At 34.6% G+C, this 21,980-nt stretch overlaps 1 protein-coding gene across 1 annotated transcript in view; it reads left to right on the top strand.

The window, feature by feature from the left end:
• NRXN1 (neurexin 1) overlaps window positions 1-21,980 on the top strand; it is a 733,713-nt gene that overhangs the window by 6,304 nt on the left and 705,429 nt on the right.

Here is a 21,980-nt window from a genome sequence, read left to right as displayed (position 1 = left end):
GGGGAAGAGGGGGATTAAACAGAGGATTATGTTTTTACATGAACGTGAACAGTACTGCTTTGCAGTGTATTTAGCAATTCGCCATGCCAGTCAGACAGGGAGAATACAAAAGTGCAAGGGGGAAGTACATACTCCAAGACCACAAAATTACTGGATAGTTTTACCAAGGAAGAGGGAGCTTAGAAAAACAGCAGTTTCCTCAATCCCATCTACAAATAAATCACTGGGTAAACATGATTCATATTCAGTGCCCATTGTTTTTGGCGAATGGAAGGAGTGTGAACATTTACTTTGCAGATGCATGTAGGACATTCTTTATTATTTTGCTAGTAAATGTACCATTGCTTGCAGCTACTTAAGCATAGAGAGTACATATGTTGTGTACCTAGAACGGGACGTAAAGGTATATGAGTGAAAGAAGAGCAAATGTATCAAAGGAAAATATAATCTTCATGTCAAAATTGGAGACCAAAGACCTAAGTCTAAAATGTAAAAGGTAAATATAAGTGAGATATTATCAAGGGAAAATGAAGATTTTCACTGAGTAGCTGCATGACATTTATGGCTGAATAATTTGCCTTCATCATTTCTATCAGATTTCACTCATTCTAAGAAAGAAAACATCATTTGTGACTGTGCTTTATTATGTAACACCTTCTGTCCTTAGTGTCAATACTCAAAACGCTACAGTCATTCTGCATCCTGTTTACTTTATCAGCTGTTTCTCTCTCATCTGCCATTCATTTAAAAAAAAATCAAACCCTATTAACATCTTAAAATAATTTTTAGTAAGAACAAATGATAGTTTCAGAAAATAAGACACTTGTACTTTCAATAGCACACAGTCCCAGAAACTGTAATGAAAAATATCTTTTATATTAGGTATGATCGTATCAATGGATTTAGTATTTGGATGTAAATTTTTAATATGTGGTACTACATAATATATAGGTATATGGAAAATATTGAGTTGTCTTAGCATCTTTGAATTAGGCCCCATTATAAACAAAAAAGAAAATTATGAGATGTAGCAGTTTGGTTAAAGCAACAATAGTAATTTATATATTATTCTATGTTTATATACCCTTTACATTAAAACATAGTTTATTTATTTGAAGTTATGTTGAACATGTAATATTTGTATGGAAAAGTTCATATAATTGCATGTAATGTCAGAGAAAAATCTTATCTTTACATAATAACAAGACCAATAAGTATTTTTAAGGAACATTTTTATGTTTAGTTGGGAAGTTATTGGAATACATATATATGTTTATGTATGTTAAAAATTGTATAGAGCTTAGAAGACGATGACACTCAATATTTAGAATCCCTCAAAATTAGGGTAAAATGCTGGCTTCATTCAAGTACTGGTGGTTTTACAATTGACCTCAGTGGGATCAAGATTCCCCTTCCATGTCCCTTGACCACTAAGAAGCCTTATAAAATAATAGCGAGACTTATAATTTTAGCATACTGTCTCAACAAAGGATCATAAAGTATTCAGATTATGATTTCATTTGAAACAGGAGGCAACACTTCCACTGATAGCAATATAAATAGGACTAATCCTACAGTTGTTATCTGTTGATTGAGAAAAGATAGTAACTGAAATTCACATCAGTCAGGTTTTGATGAAGGGATCAGATGCTTCTCATATGTGCTATCAAAGATACTGAATTATTTTATAAATTATTTAATAGTCTAAGAAATAGAAAAGGCAGAAGGACAAGTAAAACCATTATGTCTGCCAAAGAAGAAACCCTGGCTGTTGTTTAGTTCTTTAGAGCCAACATAGAAATTATGCTGTTGAGTTTTGATCTTTTGTTCCTGGAATGTGTTAATTTCCAATGAAGCTTCATAAGAAGTTGCCATTGCTGAAGGATGCAAGATCATCTCAGACTGCCGTGATCTGGAGGGGTCTTGAGTTTTCACTCCTCGTTTTGTCCTACTTTTTCACTCAAAATGGTTTAGATGGAAAAATCCCCAACTTTCCATTTTTATCTGAAATTGTAACTACATGTCCTAGTTGATACCTTTTCTTTAAAGGTCAAAGATGGTCATTAAATTCTATTTTCCTTGGATTTTTTGATAGTTTTTGGCTTGGATTTAGTGATTTAGTGTGCTTCTGCATCTCTACAGTCTGGTAAGGTAGAGAGTCCCACAGCATAATGAAGACTTTAGAATCAATAACAACAACAACAAAGAAAACCTTTCAAAATTTTTCTATCCTGACTTGCATATTTGAGAGACTAGAAATAATTGATTTAGAGTCAAAGTTTCAGGCGTTAGAATGCAATTTTTGATAGCACTTTTAAGTAATTTTCAAGAAAAAAATCTGGTGGGTTTTTTTTTCCCCAGTTTTTTATCTTTGAAAATCTCATTAATTTTTCATGAAGTAAAATTTTTATTACAAGAATGAAGTTTAACCAAGTTTATTTATTTTGGAAAACTCATAGTAATATAAGTTATTCCCGGTAGGTTTAACTGTCCTTGTACCTGTCTAAATCAGGAGTAGCTTCATTTATGTTATCTGAACTACACCAGTGTAAAAACAGTGTAAGCTAGGAAAGAATATTTATTGCATTCAGTCATGCTCTTTGTTCGAAAAGGATCTAAACTCTTTTCAATGGGAGGTTTTGCATGAATCACAGAAAAAGGACTGTAGTTTTGCTTGAGTATCAAGGATGTGCAGTCTACAACACAGAAAAATACCATCTGTAGCGGTTCTGTTGTTGATTAGTCTGTGTGCTTATGAGTAAAGACAGCAAAAGAGCCTTCTAAAAGAGAAAATAAAATCTCTATTTAGTACTGAAAAAGGCAAGAGAATATTATTTCACGTAATAATAGTGACTCAGTATAAGGAAAAATACATAAAATTATGATAAATTTTGTTAGGAATAAGGCTAGCATTAAAATAAACCCTGATTGCCATATCAATTTTCTGATAAGTTTTTGACATACATCACAATTTTCTATTCAGTGAAAATTATATTATTCCTTGAAATGAATCAAATTGGTATGGCTTGATTCTATGATAGAGTGAGCTGTTCATTAAAAAGACTGATCTTTAAAATCAAATTTTTAGTGAATTAAGTCAGGGTCCTAGAAGGTAGGGAGAATACATGATTCATATCAGTGAGCCTCCATATTCCTCTTCTCATTTTGCTCCTTATGTTAAAATTTCAGAACAAAAAAAAAATTTTAAATATTAAATTTATAAAATAGTGACCTTCTGGCTTTATACCAAAAAAATCTTTTTTTTCCTTTCATCCCCATTTATATAAAAATAACCTCACCCAGTATCCTCTCTGAGAAAATAGGCAGATACCTCTGAAAGAGGAAATACAAAATGCATAGCACACTTTGACATGGGAGAAGTTTCTTGTCACTCCATGCCCTTCTGCTTTTGTAACTGCTTGAACAAATTTCTGTAACTGCTTGAACAAATTGCATATATGATCATTTATCTTTTTAAAATATAGCTGGCCTACTTGCCTCAATAATAGCATGTTATAGAGATTATTACTCTGCAAATTCAAAGTATTCCTGTTTAAAACATGTTTTATTTTAACTGTTCTACTGAGTATCTGTTTTGTGGGAAAAATGACGACTGTTCACGCAGCTGTTCACTGTAGGAGATATTCTTCCTTGTCAGATATTCAGAAGTTGATGCCAGCTATGGTTTGAACTGTGAAAGTGATATTTTAAGGAAGCAAATTCCAGATGTCTCAGGCTAGCCAGCATTTAGATTTGTTTGTTTGGGTTCTGAATATATTACATCAATTTTTTTTTGTGTATATTTGCTTCTTCATGTTAACTTTTTAAAAAGGCATCCAATATTTATACCTTTTTGAAGAAAAATCGTATTTTAATTCATTCAATTCTCTTATGACTTGAATGAAACATATAAACATATTTTTCCATTAATTATCTTTTGCAAGATACATGTTTGAGTGCAAAGCCATGCTGTTGAACTCATTGCCTATAGTCAGTCCTAACAGAGTAGCCACCATGGTCTTTATCCTTCTTGAACAGTTAGCTAAATATACTTTGAGAGAGTAAATACAGTGAGCAAAACTTTCCTTTTGATTTACACTTCAGAATCTTTATCTACAATATGCATCTCTATTACATGATCTGTATTTCTTCCCCATGCTGAATTTCTTGTTAATGCCAGTGGCCACTGGGGTGATGTTGATTTAGGAGGAGGGATAGAAATCCACTAGAGATTACACTAAGGTTCTGTTGTATTTACAGATGATTTGATGAATTTAACAATAAATGCTTTAATTTTATTTAATAGTTTTAAACAGTGACTTTGTCAGGGTAGAATCTAGAGGAGAGATAGTCAAATAATCCCAAAGTCTTTCAAAACTGTATTAAAGCTGTGCCCTTCGCATTTAGCCATATGAAAACAGAATCCTTATGTCAGTTTAAAGCAGAGTTTTGTATCATTTTCCTAATGCAATTTGATATATTATTTTGTTTGCCAGGATTCAGCATTATAGGATATTGATTTCAATATCTGCCTCGTGTAAAATCACAGCAATTTAAATACTGTGTCACTGGTAATTAGGAATTGGCAGTCTGCTTTATGTTATCTTCTAAGAAGGGTACTTGTTGAATATTGTTAATCCTTTCAAAATGCTGATATTGAAATACTTCCAAAAGACCACTTACGCATATAGCATACATCTTACTACGCCAGATCAATAATCTTTTATATAGTAAGATTGTTGCTTCCCTTTGTGCCTAGCTGAGATGCAGGGTCCGTGTTAATTTTAAGTCTATATTGCAAATTATAGAATGCTAATATGCTAAAAGAATTTACATCTAGCAGCAGAGGACCTTGTGTCAGATTGGTCAGATTGAATCAGAATTTCAAAATTAAATAATAAAATTCTCTATATTTTAATGTAATTACATTTCAAGGCTTACAGGCATTTTGGACCAAATGCACTTGATCATTTTTCTCAGCTGCAGGTTGGCTCCCTAGGAGTCTTTTAACAGTAGATGCTAGCCAAGGAGTTGTGGGAAAACATTTGGATTACAGAACATATAATTTTATTCCATCATTATTACCGAGCTGATGGATGGGAATGGGGAAACAGACTGGCAAGTAAAACCATTTCCTGATAGAAATAACTTTATGTAGAGGCTAACATTAACATATGCAGCTTTGAGGATTTATGCTTCTTTTAATAAACATAGTGAAATTGGCTGGTAATTTAAAACAAAAAGGTTCATCCATCTCTCTTGTTGAAATTAATACAATGTTTTTGTCTTCCAGAAAGCTTAGTGTTACTTTCAGAAAACATGAAACCATACCAGCTTCTGGAAAAATACTTGGTCTAGTTTATTGCGCTGTAGTTGAAAATTGTGTACCTTCACAAATGTGATTTTACAGAATAGTGAAGGGCATTCTGAGGTTTTGTGTACTATGCTGTACCTGAGGAGTAAGTTGCAAAGACCAAGGTAGACTTCTTTCAGGGAATGATTTGGTAGAATGTGACAAATATAAATTTACCTGTGCTGTTATATATAGAATTCACTAGCAAAGTCAGGGTACAAAATTATCTTCGATGTCTGTCTTTATTTCTACACCGACCAGCATAGTTTAGTTTTTTTCCCACAAAGATGTGCACTTTCTGAAATGACACTTTCTCCTTCTCTACTGTCGTGATGGTATATGACTAAGAAGTATTTGTATGTGGTGGGTTCATGCTAATGTCTAGTTATTCTCTTGGATCTTGGTGTACTCAGTAGAACCAATATGCACTTCAATGCACAAATCACCTGTCGTAACTAATGAACGAAGTAGGCAAAAGCATGTGATTTTGATACGATACTGTTTTCTTATTGACCTGAGCCAGTTCACACCACTTCTCCAGTTTGGTTTCTCCATCTGTAAAGTTAAACTAGTGACACTCCATACAGAGATTTTGGTAGGATTTTCTTCCTGGCTGTCAGGCACTTGAAAGATGAGAATTTGTATTTGGGATCTAGTAGGGGAAGTCAAGACTTGAAGCTTCCCTTACTCTACTGCAACCTCTTTAGTCTACAGAACTGATACTTATCACCTGGCTTTGAAGTTGCCACCATTCCTACTGCCTATCTATCCACAGCTGAGTGTGCAGAATAATGTGTTCTTTCTTGTGCACAACTGGTCTGCCATTACATGCTTTCCGTTAGTCTGACTAGATATTGGAAATGATGTAGCTCGTCAACTGCCAACCACTTTTCCCTTGACAATTCAGCTCTTCTCGTGGTTGTAATAGTTCCCATCCTTTGCAACGTTATGACGCCTGCAGAAAAGTCATTTTTTTTACTATTAAAAAATCTAAGATTTAATGTCTGAGGATAGTAGAGAACTCTGGTTCCAAGTGAATGATAATATAACTTCTGAAAAGTTTAATTTTCTCTAATTTTCAATGAGAAATTTGGGGGTGAATGTGGGAGGTGGCCTCAGTCATGCCTTATTTGAGCTTGTAAAGAATTAAGAGATAGAGGTATGCTGGCAGCTTTCTGTAAGAACAGGATTGTATGGTAGGCTTTTAGATTTCTTTAATTCTATGGAGTTGTTTATGAACCTGGAACTATTTAGATAGGTCCTAATAAGCAGCAAATTTGGCGCCTCATAGATAGCTGAAAAAAATGGGTTCTGTTTTTCATTTTCCACTGGAATCAATTTGAAGTCCCATTGACTCAAGTTTAGAATTAGGGCAAACCTAATAAAGTGCTGATTCTGAACTTATTATTCAAGTGGGAATATGAAAACAGAGAAGATTTAGGGCAAATTAAATAACCTGCTGATTCTGACTGTAGTATTCATCTGGGAATATCTATAGAGAAAAGACTCTTCATAAATTTGTATATTTATTACCATCATCATCATCATCATTATTTATTAATTTAATACATGCTTATGAACCATACTGTAAGAGTAAAGTTATATGACTAATTTTGTCTTACATTTAAGGGACTGTAATTTGTGGAAAAATCTGTTTTACCAAAAAAACCCCAGGAAATGTATTCAATAGAATCACTTTTGCAGTTGCTGCCACTAGAAACTGTGAAACAGTATATTTTGCATACGTAAGTGTTATGTACCAACAATGCTACGTAGGTGTGCAAGTTGCAGACCGCTTTTAGTCTGTGGCACGATGCACAAAGTCTTGAAATGAAAAGGTTTGACTTTTTGGTGATTTTGTCTAAAGAAAGGGCTTTGTGTTGCTTAAAGGCAGAAAAACTAGACTGATTCTTCCCACAGCGATGTCTCTTCGTAATTAAGAGAACATGTACAGCCATTATAGAGGTCATTGACATTACACTATGCAATTGGAGATGTGTGTCACAGTTCCAAAGTTTCAGAATTACATCTTAATTTCTGATACAGAATGACCTTCATGTTGATCTTCTTTCCCTTCTATGCTTTTTAGCTTTAACAAACAATTTAAAAAATGACACTTTTGTCAAAGGAGGTATTTCCATTAAGAAAAGACTCCTTGAGAAAGATTACATGCATATATTATAAATTATATGTACTTTCTTTTTAAGAATGTATAGAAAATTACAGAATTAGTGAGTAGACATGGGATGAAGATTTGTATCTCGAGACTCTAATTTTCTGTAGAAGCTTATTCTGACTCTTCTTTGTTCCCAAAGGTGACAACAGAAATGTTCACACACACGTGTCAGCATTTGTACAATGGATGTCTAGGGGACATCCCTGATGAATAGCTTTAGGTTGAATTACGGTCTTGTGATGCAAAGATAATATTAATTATTAATAAAAATGTGAGAATTGGGCCCTAATGCTAGTAAAAAAAATGCTCTACAGCCCTCTTAGGAAAGACGTTATCTTTCCTGATTCTGAATCATACAGGAGTGATAAAATTGATCTAAAAAAGTTTGGATTCTGCTGATTGTTATGCAGCAACGGGCTTACATTTTACATTTGTAAAATCATTTTTACATTTTACATTTGTAAAATCAGACTCTTAACCTGGCTGGTTCAGGGACAAGAGCCAGAGAAGCTAGTGAGACACTGCATCTCCTTCTCAGACTACACATACTGCGATGTCTTAAGCACAATGAATTTCAGATGAGTATCTATGATGGGATGGACAGATGCTTTGCATGACATCATCCACTAGAAAAGCAGTGGAATTTCTTCAGGAAGTTTCCAGGAATGTTAGTGCTGACAGAGATATCACTAGTTTTGCTTATTTTAAGTTTGTTTTTCTTCCCATTTTTCCTCATCAGAGGAGAGACAGATGAAAATGGAAGTTATAAACCAATAGCTGTGTGTGACTTATTTTTTAAGACTATCATGGGGTGATGATACAAGAAAGATTTGTAAACAGATTTTCTAAGAACTGATAAATGCCCTCCTGCTACATCCTTCTTGTATTAATGTTGCTGAACTCCCCAGGAGCTGATTCTCTATGAAGCTTGTTTTCTGCGATACTTAACTGCAGAAAAATAATTTCTGTAATATTATTATGTTGCAAATAACATGTTAGGAGGTTTTTTTAGAACATGTGGTTTTCAGAAATAAATTTTGGACTGTCATTCAACACTAGACAAAAGATTTCTCTGGTTTGGTTAAACATTTACTGAAGAATTCAGAATATAGAATCCATATTCTTACATAAAGCATTCCTGCTTAAGTGTTGTGAGGAAAACATCAGCATTTTCCTACTAGTTCACCAGGAAGAAAATATGATTTGAATATATTTCCTTGTTGACCCAAAACTCCATTAGTTTTCCATGAATGCTGTACCAGTTGTGGTAGTTTCCAGGAATTTCTGGGAGGTTTGTCACTGTTCTTGGTCCAAAGTATTTAGAGGAGCAGCTAGGATGAAAGTTAGTTACTCAGCCTTGAACTTGTGCTTATACTTCTATGGGAGTTAAACAATTGAGCCTGACATTATAATAAGTTGTGCACTTAAGCAGTACAGCACAGTTTTTATTTTTGTTTTCCACATTACAAATTTTGAAACTCAAAATTTAAACAATTCATACATCAAGTTCAAAGTTATGTGAAAAATATATTCACACTGTTTCTTAGTCAGGTTTTTGTAAGGGAGAAAGTTCCAATGAAAGAAAAAGTTAATGTAATAGAAGTTTTGACCCGCTATTCTTGCAAATCCACTGACAACCACATTTTTAATGTTTGAAAAATTGTTAACATTCAGAGGTTTTATCTATTCTTTTATCATCAGCTGGATCCCATTCTTTTGTTTTAAATATCATTGCAGTCTTTAAATAAGTAGGGTCTTTCTCGCACATTATAAATACCTACATCGTTCAAGTTTGTAAAAGGGACTGATTAAATAAATCTCTACTATTCAGTCACATATTACCCATTGTGATACTTGAGTCATGCTGGTGGATTTTGTAAATCTTAAACCAGAGAAGCATGCATAATAATGCAAGTGAATAAAATTTCATTCCAATTTCTCCCTATTAAAAAACCAGAAACATATCTATTGGAAGTGGAAAAATAGCAGTCTAAGTTGATGGCAGCACAGAAATTCAGAAGCAAGGCTACCTTCAATGAGTGGTGGCTTTCATCTTATTTTGTTGCTTGTGTTTAAGGGTGGAACTTCTCTCTCCATTGTCTTCACATTTGCATGAAAAAATAACAAAAAGTAGTTAGTGATAATGTATCTATTGTGATAGAGATATACCTAACTCAAAAGCCTGCCTCTGAGAACTTAGTAATATTTAGTTATTTTGATGTCGCACTTTAACATGGGTTTATTACTCCTTGGATAGCCTAAATATATAAGGTAAACTGAGTAGTGGTTTTGATGTTGTTCAACTTTGCTCTTCCTTAGCTTCCTCTTCAGAAATTTGAAAAATAGTACATAATTATGTCTTGGAAACTTGGTCCTTGCCTAATCTGAGCTCTCACTGACTTAAATCAAGCTTTGGATCATTAGTGAATGTGAAAGAGTTACTAAGGAAATTAATTAATGGAATTGGAAGAGAAAAATGTCTTTAGATATCATGCATATTGTTATGGACAATATTTCTAAAATATTTTGCTTTTGTAAGTTTGTCACATTCAGTAGGATCTCTCAGTCAATTGACAGAGTAAAATAATTTATCCCGTTACTCCCTTCATGTCTGTGTAAGTCAGGATTGATGCCTCTTGAAGCTAACACATTAAAATAAGAGTAAGATCAGAATTAGGTCCTCTGGTTAGAAATAAAAAATATCTTTCAAGTGTATTAATATTGCAACACCCCAAAACCTCAAGAAACGAACAGGCTTAACCTTGCCCACTACCATGTAATATTACTCTGCAATCTTTCTAGAAGTTTCCTTTGCACAGAAACATTTTGCCAGCACAAAAATGATCAGTGAGAAGCCTTGCTTGTTTCCCACACCTGTATGGTAACAATTGCTTATTCCACTCTATATTTTTTTCCCCCTATATTTTTAGAGGTATAATAGGAACTGTAAATGCAATTTTCCCTTATAAAACTATGCATCGATGGCTAAATTTTCATATTTTAACCCCACTTCCCACCCCCATCACTGAGATGTCCTATCCTGTATTAAAATGCTTGCCATTTGAAAAATAGACTGTCATGTATTTTTTTAATCCACATTTGAATCAATCTTCACACTCCTTTTGTTGTTCTTAGATGATACCCATTTAGCACACAGGTTTTTAAAGCATAGTTTGGTATGGCCAGTTTGCTGCTTCTCTAATCAACCCAAGTCATCGGTATCAGCCTAACATGTGAACATACTGCACACAGAATCTATGCTCTGAAAATATTATTAAGTTTATAAAATATAGCACTTACAAGCTATGAACTGTCAGGACAAAAGATACTGTACAATTTTAATTTCATCCATTTCTGGGTATCCATTATGAAACAGTCTTTAATTACATGATCATATACCACTTTTTCCTTGAGCCTTCTGCCTCATTCAGTGCATAGGCTGGATAATAACTTCTTCAATATTTTGTTTTCTCCTTGCTGTTCCATGTGTAGCCCTGAGCCTTATTTATTGTCCATACTCAAACCAGCTCTGGAGAGAAATTATTAATTTTTCCCTGGGCTTTTCTAAGGTTTTCATAACTACAACGTCTGAGCTGCTGTGCAAATATTAAAAATTACACAATGCCAATGTAAGGTGACAGATGCTATTATCCCAGTCGTAGAGGAGAACTGAGGCAAGAGAGACTGCAGGTAAAAACCCATTCACTAATACTGAGCGCACAATCTGAAGTTTTTCGGAGTACTTCACATATAACACTACATTCTCTAAGCATCCGCTATAATGTCAAAGCACAGCTCGCACTGACTTCAGATTACAGCTCTGAGCAATCGGCACTGCGTATTCGGGGATACCCACCAAGGCACGCTCCCCAAAGATGCAAATGTCCTGAACAGCGTAAGGAATGACCGCCCAGAAAATGCCTGGCTTTAAAAACCTGACCGAAATCACATGGGATTTTTTGAGACAGAAGGGGATAGAACTTATTTCTTCAAGGCAGCATTCACCTGTGCTTGGTATGCCGTACACCCCACTCCTTTTTTGCGAGGACTTTTGTATTGCAGGGGCAGGGGTACATTTGCACAACAGCTTTCTTCATTACTCGGTCATTACTTATTGCTAAGAATAGATCTCTTCTGTGTACAGAACAAGTTACGGAGGCTCTGGAGACAATTGCATTAAACTGTGTAATTAAAGGCTATATCATAATGCATATGAATAAAACGGATGGATCTAAGTTACGTAAGCAGCCTTATGGCTCAGAGCTGCTATTTTTGACTTTGCAACTTAAAGAACGTTCTTTTAAGGTAGTAAAATAGTCAGTGTGTATAATTTTTTATAGGTTTCTAAAACTCTACTCCCACTCAGACATGCCAGGCCCAGCCATTGTGTTGTCTGCACTTTAACGGGGAAGCGCCCTTTCCACAGGGCCTGTTCCCAGCAGGGAGGTTGCTGATGGACTGAGGCTCTCCCTGCTCCAAAACTGAGTAGCTGGACCTAGCACAGGCTACGGAGTTCCCAATGGCAGGGAAGAGCTGCTGAGGCTGAAGTTTAAAGTATGCAACCACAGTTTAAACAATTTTTCAGGAGTTTCCTGATAAAATCCAAGACAGCTCCATTAACACTGTACAATTTTTTTTTTTTTTTTTTTTTTTTTTGAGAAAGTTTGCAACTTGAACAGATTCTGGTGGGTTTTCAAAGGATTGACAAAAGGTTTAACCCTAAAAGTCAAGTTACTTCTACCCAAATGTGTTGGTTTTGGGTTTTTTTTAAAATTTTTATTTAATTTTATTTCTGCTTCAAAATAAGCCTCAGGTCAAAAGGAAGCAGAATGGAAATGAAACTTACTTAGAGTTCCCTTGGGGAGATACTGCTGCTAACATAAATGTCAGATTGTCAGCTGAGCTGTTTTTTTGTGACTAAATCAAATATATTTTTTTAAGACTGAAAAAATAGAAGACCTCCTTACCATACTGGGTCACTCTCAATTTTCTTTATTTACTATAATTGATCTTCCTCTGTAGTAAGCGAGTATTATAAAGAAAGAGAGAAAGCAAAATGAAATAAAATAAAGAATAGGCAAAATTGTTTCAGTACATTTTAGAACCATTTTTCCAAGGAATTAATTGAGTTTTTAAAATAAACCATAAATACTGTATTTGCACATCTGCTTGTTCAGTGTTGCCATTAAAAAACTTTGCCTAAAAATATTTCTTAAATTCTTCCTTGTAAAAGTTTTATATGAAGGAAAAGTATAGCCATAATACCATACTCCGTTCACAAAAACCAGAAATGTAGTATTAATCTTTGTCTTGTCCAGCCAATATTTTAAAGATACTTCTGTCTTTGTAAGAGCTACATTTATTAATGTCCCAGGAACTTCAAACACACCTTTATTATTTTTCTCCTTGTTTAGAAATTGTTACTTTCTCTACTTACAGAATTAACTGCTCGTTCTTTTTTTGTGTATTAAAAATTATGAAGATTAAAAAAATATTTATTTTCACTTTCCTTTCTATGATTTGTATTATATCCATTATGTTATACTATGTACTATTTTGACTATAAAGCACACAAATAAAAAGCTACTAGAACAGCAGAAGGCGAAGAGAGAGTAAAGTCACAGTTGAATTCCCAATAAATTTCTTTATGATCACCTAATTCACAGATGGTCATGCTGTATTTGGTTGGATTATTTGTATGAATAATTTTATCCCCTTGATCCCCAATATAAATTAATATATATATACAAATATGCTGCAGATATAGATAACCATACTTATTTTAATAATACAATATGACTGTTTACGAGCATATGATTATTTTATATGTTACCTCATGGTATTTAATCACCTAGTGACATTTTCAGGAATATTAACAGTTATTGCTCCCACTGATTTAAGTGCAACTATGTGTGCTAGAATGAATAGAAAATAAAAGTTTTTAAAAGAAAAAAAAATCAATAGTAAAAAAAAAAAGTTTGGAAAATCATGGCTTAAGCATAATCAGATACAAACTGAACTGCAGAATCACAATCAAAGTATTTATAAATTTTTAGACATAACTATTCATGTTTTTATGTATTATAAATGTTGTGCCTAGTATGTAATCTTCTTAGACTCATCTTTATAGATGCCTTTTTAATGAATAATAATGAGTTTAGATTCAGATGTCTGTATGCATATAAATTTTGTTCAAGCTCAATGTATGTGTTTTTTACCACCACTTTGTTGCATTTTCTGTAAAATGATTGCAGTGCTATTTATTTAGGAAAGCTTAAAATTCTACAGGAAAATAGTACCAGTCAGAAATCCCAGTCCTATGTAACATCCCTAAAGGCTGTTTTTCGCTAAGCAGTGAAGGGAGTATAACGTAATGCACTCTGATTTTACTGTCATTTAAAATATGTCCCTAGCTTAGCAGTACTCCTCTGCAAACTTTTTTTTTTCTTTTGAAACATAGAGGATAGTATACAAAGAGTGAAGCAAGTTTCCTAGCGTAATGGGACCATCAATAAAAATTAAATGTGTTGACACTTTGCCCATCATTTAATCTACTACCTACACATACCAGGCTTCTCAAAATATAAGCTTCTGTGATAATTTATAGCATTCATGCATTTCATAAACTGGCTAAAAAGTCTTCTCAATTTAATAAAATTCTAGAAAACAACTTGTCCTAAATGTAACTTTACAAAGCCTCCTAAATTTTTAAAAAATAATTTTTTTAAAAAGGCAATATTTTTCTTACTAAACAGGTGCATATTTATTTTACAATTGTTATTATGCCATCACTGGGATTTATATCAGTAAGATTAAAAAATAGGTAGTTTTCAGTATTTTTAAAATGGATGCAATTATTATTTTATGTCAGGAATTTTCATTCACTTGTAAAACAGCAAATGAAGCTGAGAGCTCTAAGCGAAACAGGATAGCCTCTGCACCTAAGGGTACCTCCCTCTCAGATCTGCTCCCACACACATACATGGGGAACCGTGCTCAAGCTTGGACCTCCTGCAGTGGTTTGGGTAAGAACCCGAGAAGAAATCATTTTCTTGGGAGGACTTTGTTAAATCCAGATCATTTGGATAGAGCAGTTCCTCAGGCAGTTATGCCAGTTGATCTGAAGGGGCAAACAGAAAAGATTTTTCTGACAGTGAGCATGCAGTAACGTAAGGGGATCCAAGGTCTTTGCCTGCTCAGCTACAAGAGGGCATGTCAGTCTTGCTACATGTCTTTGAATTTCTGTCTATATAGCAGTGATTGACTCCTGCAAGCATTATTGATTATCAATGTTTTGGCCAGAAAAATTATTTAAGCAATTAATTGGAAATACTAGGAAAATTTTTGGTGATTTGGAAAATATTTTCTGTTTTAAAGGAGCCTGTTTTCAAAGATAAGTAAGGTAGAATTTGTCTGCGAATAAGCCTAATATCTGCACTGTACTATATCTTAATAAAAATCATGAAGTTTTTCAGTGGAGCTTGTAAGAACTGGACCTCCATTTTCTGTGAGTCAGTAGCATCATTTTAAATCAAATCTTGGAAAAACTCTCAGTACTGAAATTTTCATAGCTGTCAAAAATATTTTTGAGGTTTACTTTCCTTTTAGCTGCATTTCAAAACAGGTTCCTGAATTATTATTTTTTTTTTTTAAATATTTCAGCTAAGTTTCAATATGATTTGGCGTTTTCTCTGACTTTAGGCAAAAGGTAGCCTGGAAAACTGTCGATAAAATAAGAGACTGGCAATATTGTTGAAACAAACTTTCAGTAACCAAATAAATTATATCAGGAGAAGAATGTAACAAAAATACCTGAAATGTTATTAGATATTATAGTAGTATATCATGCTTAACCAAGTTTCAACAAATTATTGGTTATTGAATGTGGCACGTACTGGCTACCTATCTCTAAAGGGTGTGTAAGTGCCTCACCATGAGTCTCATCCTACACTTCTTACAGCAGGATGTTCTTCTGTAGTTTTTGCTTGATAAGAACTGTACTATACTTAATATATGACCAGCTTCAAGTTCTCCCGTGAAATATTCCATTCCTTCAGAAAATCATTTTAATCGTGATAGTGACCTTTGGTTCTTGGGTTTTGCAGTTGGGTTTTGCTTTTTGAGGAATTCATTGCAGTTAAGAAAAACTTATTATGAAACAACCCTTTTTTAGCTTTGGACCCAGATATTATTTCTTCTTTAAAAACTGTATCCTTCATAAATGATTACATCAGATGAATGGTAGACATTTGGAAACACAAAATGGAAAAAAGGAGAGATGAAGGACTAAGAAGTAATTAAGTACTGGAAATGGGATTTGGAATTGCTCTTTCATTTTCACAATTCTATTACAAGGTCTTTATATATCTCAAGTATTTGATCTCCCTCACAGTTTTCCATCCATAAAATAAGGTTAATAATATTCACAGTCTTCTTACCATTCCGTGTGTGTTTTGTTTAGTCATGTCTGAGGTTTCAGAGCATATTTTGCTATTTTCCTAGCAATACCTACTACAAAAGAAGTGGATCTTATGGTTTAAGATGTTACATATTATATACAATATTGAGCTGTTGTTGAGATACACACATTGGAGCAAAAGTAATGAGTACATTTTTGTAATTTAGGGTATTCCAGATTGCTTTAAGGGCAACAATGTTCCTGATGTACTCATGCATATTCTTTATAAACATATGTTCTTCTTTGGGATAACCTGTTTGGGCCTGGTTTTTTGTTTATTTCTCATAGTATAAGATGGGAACAAGATCTGTTAACAAGATTAATATATCCTTGAGTAAAACGGTGTTCATTTATTAAGGAGTTCTTAACAAATGTACCCTCTAAAGATTTTTAGTCTCCTTTGCAAGTGAAAACAAAGATGCTTTTTTGGAAATGAACTGAAAACCTACTAAAATACATGTAAGATGATTGTATTTTCTTGGGATAAATGTCATCCGGTAAAAATAATTTTCTTAGGTGTGCTGCACTCTAATAGTACCTGCTGATGCTGTTGTATGCAGGATTTTAGAGCTTTCTGGCAGAAAGTGTTTACAAAATGTCATAGAATGTAGAGCTTTGTACTTGCAAAACAGTGTAAGGGGCGAAACAGCAATTTTCATTAATACCTGGTTACCTAAAGGCTATTCTGAACACTACAGACTGATTAGCTAGTAAAGAGGGGAAAAGCACTTTACTAAGTTTCGAGCCTTTTGGTTCGTCAGCTACTAGGAATTAGCCTACAAGCATAGATGAATTCATTCATCTATACTCTAATTGAAATGAAGAACTGATTTTCAGTGATGTAACAGTGGAATGATTCTCCTCAGGCAACCTTTGAAAGCAAGGGAATATTCCTTCTGATTTCAGAAATTTTTGGATCAAGGAGTTTGGTTCTACCTCAAAATGCTTGAGCTGTTACCTTCATGGAAGTTAGTTATTGTTGTTCATGAAAAACATATCCAAATGTGTGGCTTTTACTAACTATCTATAAAAAAGTTTATGTAGAAATAATTCTCATCTGATCTTTGTTTGATGAAATGTTATGAAGGGCTAAAGTATATGTAACTTAAATGATTGTAGCTATAACATTTGGTGTCATGAAGGTCTCATGAGGTTATCTTTAGATAGCAGTTAGACTTAACAGGTAATTCACTTGTTTTTCATGAAATATATATATATATAGTATATAAAAGGATGGATAGACTGGGAAATGTCCAAATGACCATTTGAAAATATATAATTTGAGCTGAACACACAGTCCAACTACACATTGTTTGCCATTTGGCTAAAACCACCAGAGTGTATGACAACTGTGTCATAGAAGATGACAACCTACTGAAGAATGCAAAATCGACAGGAAAAAGAAATGGTTAAATATATGTGAAAGGGAATCATAGATTGAATTCCAGCTCCTGGATTATTAGATATCACCACATACTAGATGGTCGTGCATAGCCACTGTTGTGCTAGCTACTTTTCATGGGTACATCTGCATAATACTTTCAGTTGAACTCTACAGCTAAGCAAGGCAATTGGATCACAGGAAAAAAGTGATCAGATAGAAGCTCTGTCCAACGACACAGACAAAAATCCCAGAATGAGCAATCCACAGTGCTGACCCAATGTTCTCAATGACCCAATGTTCAATTCGATTTTAAGTAGAATGACAACGGGTTTTGAGAAAGCAAAGCACTTTGGCTAAATGAAATGTCAGCAAGTCTATGATTGCAGAAGGGAACATGGAGAATTCAGACCTTTAAATCTGTGACCAAATGTACTGAACATGTAAACTCCTAATAAAAGGAAGAAGAAGTTAAGTATTAGCTATCTGCCATAAAAGTAAATGTTTAATCATTAGTGGAAAATACAAAAAGAAGCACAATAATAAATGGACCAGTCATTCTAAAATATTGAACAGATTACTGGAGTTTGAAATACTATATTATCGAGTAGGACAATGCTAAAATGTTTATTTTATCTTTAAAATCTTTTTATTCTGACATTTTAAATTTCACTAAGTAGTGAGGAAATATAGAGTCTGTATCTTTGAAGACCATAATATTACTCTGACCTTTCCTCTGCAACAAATAAATTTTTATTATAATTTACACATGTACTCAAACATATTTTAAAATGGAAATAGCCATACAAATAACAAGATTTTATGATGCTTTCACAGGTGCAGAGTAAATAGATGGAGACTTCTTTTCCAAAGCACAGAGTGTACTTACTCATGTTTCATGATGTCTGTAGGAATTCGCTGACAAACTTTCTTTCATGCCATTGGTTACTATACCAGCTCCAAGAAGCAATCTGACACGCTACATAGGTATTTCCTAATATTGCTAAACTCTAGCAGAATATATTAAAAAATAAGATAGCATCTTTTCTATGGTCCATTGCCAGACTACATTACATGTGCATGGCACTCCTTTCCTTTGTCTTTCCTTTTCATAGCTGTGTATGCTGCCACTATAGGATCACTGGAGGTAGAGTGCATATTTAATTAAGTAAGTAGTTTATGTTGTATCTGATACACCATCCCTGGACAATAAATAAATTACTTCTACTTCGAAACATTTACTAATCTCTCTAACAATGTTACATTCCAGAAATCCGAATATTGTATTTTTTTATTCGCTAATAAGATTTGTGTCAAAAATCTGTTGCTACCTTTGTAAGTACTTCAAACTACAACAAGATTAGCTATTTTCAATAATGGTCTTGGACAAGAGACTTCAGGTTCAGTTTCTTTAGAATAATATAGAATATATATTTCCTTTGGGGGGAAACATATGAAAGCAATTTTTCCTCTCTAATCTATTTTGCAAGGTGCACTATAGTGCAATAATATTTCACCAAATGTTAAAACAGCACTTTTTTTTTTTTATTTTGGTGAAAAAGGACTTGCATTTTTATTCTACTGAAATTGCCTGCTTATGAAGAAAATGTTTGGACTTTGGGGGGAGTGTATCAAGTTATTTCTGTGCCCTTGTCATAGAACCGTTTTTAGCACTATTAATCAACAGAAATTTGGGGATATTTAAGTAAAACCTGGCAGTGAGAGAGACAAGATTATATGTTTACTTAGGATTTCCGTATGCCTCCTTTAAAAGCCCTCAGAATATATGTAGATTTCAAGCTGTGAGAAAGATAGTAGAATGGTCATTAGAATTGGGACTTTGAAGTCTGATCAAGAGATTTTATAAATTTATTTAAGAATAATACCAAATTGATGAGTGATGTTTAAATCACACGTCAGCAGTGAAATACATAAATCTCTGATTAGTTTATCTTGGCACAAACTCTGTGTCCTCTTCTCAGTTCCACTGAGTAATAAATTGCACAGTGCAATTTCATTCATGGACCAACCTGAGATAGAATAAAATTCTAAAGGTTTTATACTTACCCATTAATTGATAATAATGTGCTAACCTTCAGATATCTCAGTCTTGTAGTTCTTATATTTGGGGACTGAATTTGATTTTTTAAATTCAGTCTTCTTTAAATGTCGGTGGATATCAGTGTCATACCCAGTTTCTGCCTGGAACTCTCATAAAAATACTAACAGGTTTGGTTTTATTTGCTCTAATCCCTGTGCAAAAATGTTAAGGAGGATTAGGTTATTCTTGGGTGAAATATCATTTCATTGTATTTTTAGAAATTTTATTATATAAAAATCTTTCATGAGCTACCTGACTTAAACAGCATGACTATCAAAACTTTCTAAGTATGCTCAGAAACAGATTTTTTTTTTTTCTTCTAAGTCCTCTTGAGAGCTCGCATTCTCTCTGCCTGAAGTAAGCCTGATGGACTTTTAGCTTGTGGTATATACTGTATTTGCAGTGCATTCAAAATATAAGAATTAATGGGTTCGCAGGTTTTGTACTAAATACATTTTTAGTATAAGATCTTTATTGCACTTAAATCCATGAGAATTTTGCCATTTGCATGATTTGTTTGTGGAATTGGTGGTATGGTTTCGTCCATTCTGATGCATGAGAGCTCTCTTGGGCCAAATGACAAAAGCAATTTGTCATCATTTTTGTCCCTAATGATCTCAAATGCTTGAAAGCTGTCTTAATTATACTTTGCATTTGTATTACTCATTCTGGTACATGCAAGTGAAAGAAAGAGAGAAGAAATAGAAGTTACCTAGTTTGCTGAGGGAACGTAGACACATTTTTTTGTTTTTCAGTATCCCACTTGGATCTAGAGATAAGATCTAAGGGTTTTTCGTTTGTTTCCACAAGGACCTTGTTGATTTGGCTCCTCTATGAAGGACCATTATTTTCCTGCACTTCTCTTTTTGACAAGCCACAATATTTTTGCTTGAATGAAGCTGTATTTAGTTTTTGGAGAATAACTTCTTGTTAATGAAATAGCAACAGAACAAGAAATTCTACAAGACCCCATTACATTATTAACAATGCTGTTTTAATACTCTAGTAAATATATACCTTGCAATGGCAGCTCCCTTACAATTTTTCACCAAAAAACCCTACTTCTCAAGCTAAGGATTTATGTTCCATTTACAGAGAAAGTGTATTCAAAAGTAAAATTTCATATGAAAGAATTAGAAATTATATGTAATAAAGAACATTCAAAGAGAATTCTTATACAATACATGTGACATCATTGAAACAAGAACTTTACTGTGGAGCATGTCTCAATGAATATGATATGTTTGTGCTATGAAAAGAGAGAAATTGGTATAATCAGTTGTATGAGAAAAAGAAAGAACTGTCTACCTCTTGTTATGGAGATATGCAGACTTCTGACTGACAAAGTGAAGGAGGTATTTTAAGCTCATTGATTAAAGGTCAATATAGAAGCCAAAGAAAATGAAAGAAATCTACCACTCAGGTGTGCTCTTCAAAGCAGCAAAATGGGATTCGTGCTTCTGTAAGAGATGAGATTGCTGGAAATGCAGTACAAGGGCTCTCCAAGGGGTAAGACCTTCAAACTGGCCATTTCAATGAGTAGCCATTCCTGAGGAAATTGTCAAGCAAACTAACCATATGGCCAGTCTGGAGGATGTGAAAAAATAGTAGTAAAGCAGCAGGATGCAGTTGGACTACTGTGGCAGGTTGACCCAGGCTGGAGGCCAGGTGTCCACCAGCACCGCTCTATCACTCCCCTCCTCTGCTGCATGGGGGAGGGGTAGAAAATGTAACAAAAGTCTCAAAATATAACAACAAAAGTCTTGTGGGTCGAGATCAGGAGAGGGAGATTCCACTCACCAATTACTGTCATGGGCAAAACAGACTCAACTTAGGAAAACTTATTTTATTCATTACCAACCATATCACAGTTGAGTAAGGAGAAATAAAACCAAATCTTAAACCACCTTCTCCCCACCCCTCCCTTCTTCCCAGCCTCAACTTCATTTCTGATTTTCTCTACCTCCTCCCCACCCCAAGCAGCACAGGAGGACAGGGAATGGGGGTTGTGGTCAGTTCATCACACAGTGTCTCTGCCGTTCCTTCCTTCTCAGGGGGAGGACTCCTCACACTCTGCCCCTGCTCCAGTGCAGGGTCCCTCCCAGGCAGACAGTCCTCCACCAACTTCTCCAACATTGGTCCTTCCCACAGGCTGCAGTTCTTCATGAACTGCTCCAGCGTGGGTCCCTTCCACAGGGTGCAGTCCTTCAGGAACAGGCTGCTCCAGCGTGGGTCCCCCACGGGGTCACCAGTCCTGCCAGCAAACCTGCTCTGGCGTGGGCTCCTCTCTCCATGGGGCCACAGGTCTTGCCAGGAGCTTGCTCCAGTGCAGGCTTCCCACGGGGTCACAGCCTCCTTTGGGCATCTGCCTGCTGCAGTGTGAGGTCCTGCACAGGCTGCAGGTGGATATCTGCTCGACCATCAACCTCCATGGGCTGCAGGGGTACAGCTTTCCTCACCATGGTCTTCTCCATGGGCTGCAGGGGAATCTTTGCTCTGGTGCCTGGAGCA

Source organism: Balearica regulorum, chromosome 3 (genome assembly GCF_011004875.1).
Source record: "Balearica regulorum gibbericeps isolate bBalReg1 chromosome 3, bBalReg1.pri, whole genome shotgun sequence".
Classification (NCBI taxonomy): Eukaryota; Metazoa; Chordata; class Aves; order Gruiformes; family Gruidae; genus Balearica; species Balearica regulorum.
Note: the sequence above shows the minus strand (reverse complement) of the source record. Positions and strands in the feature narration are given on the sequence as shown.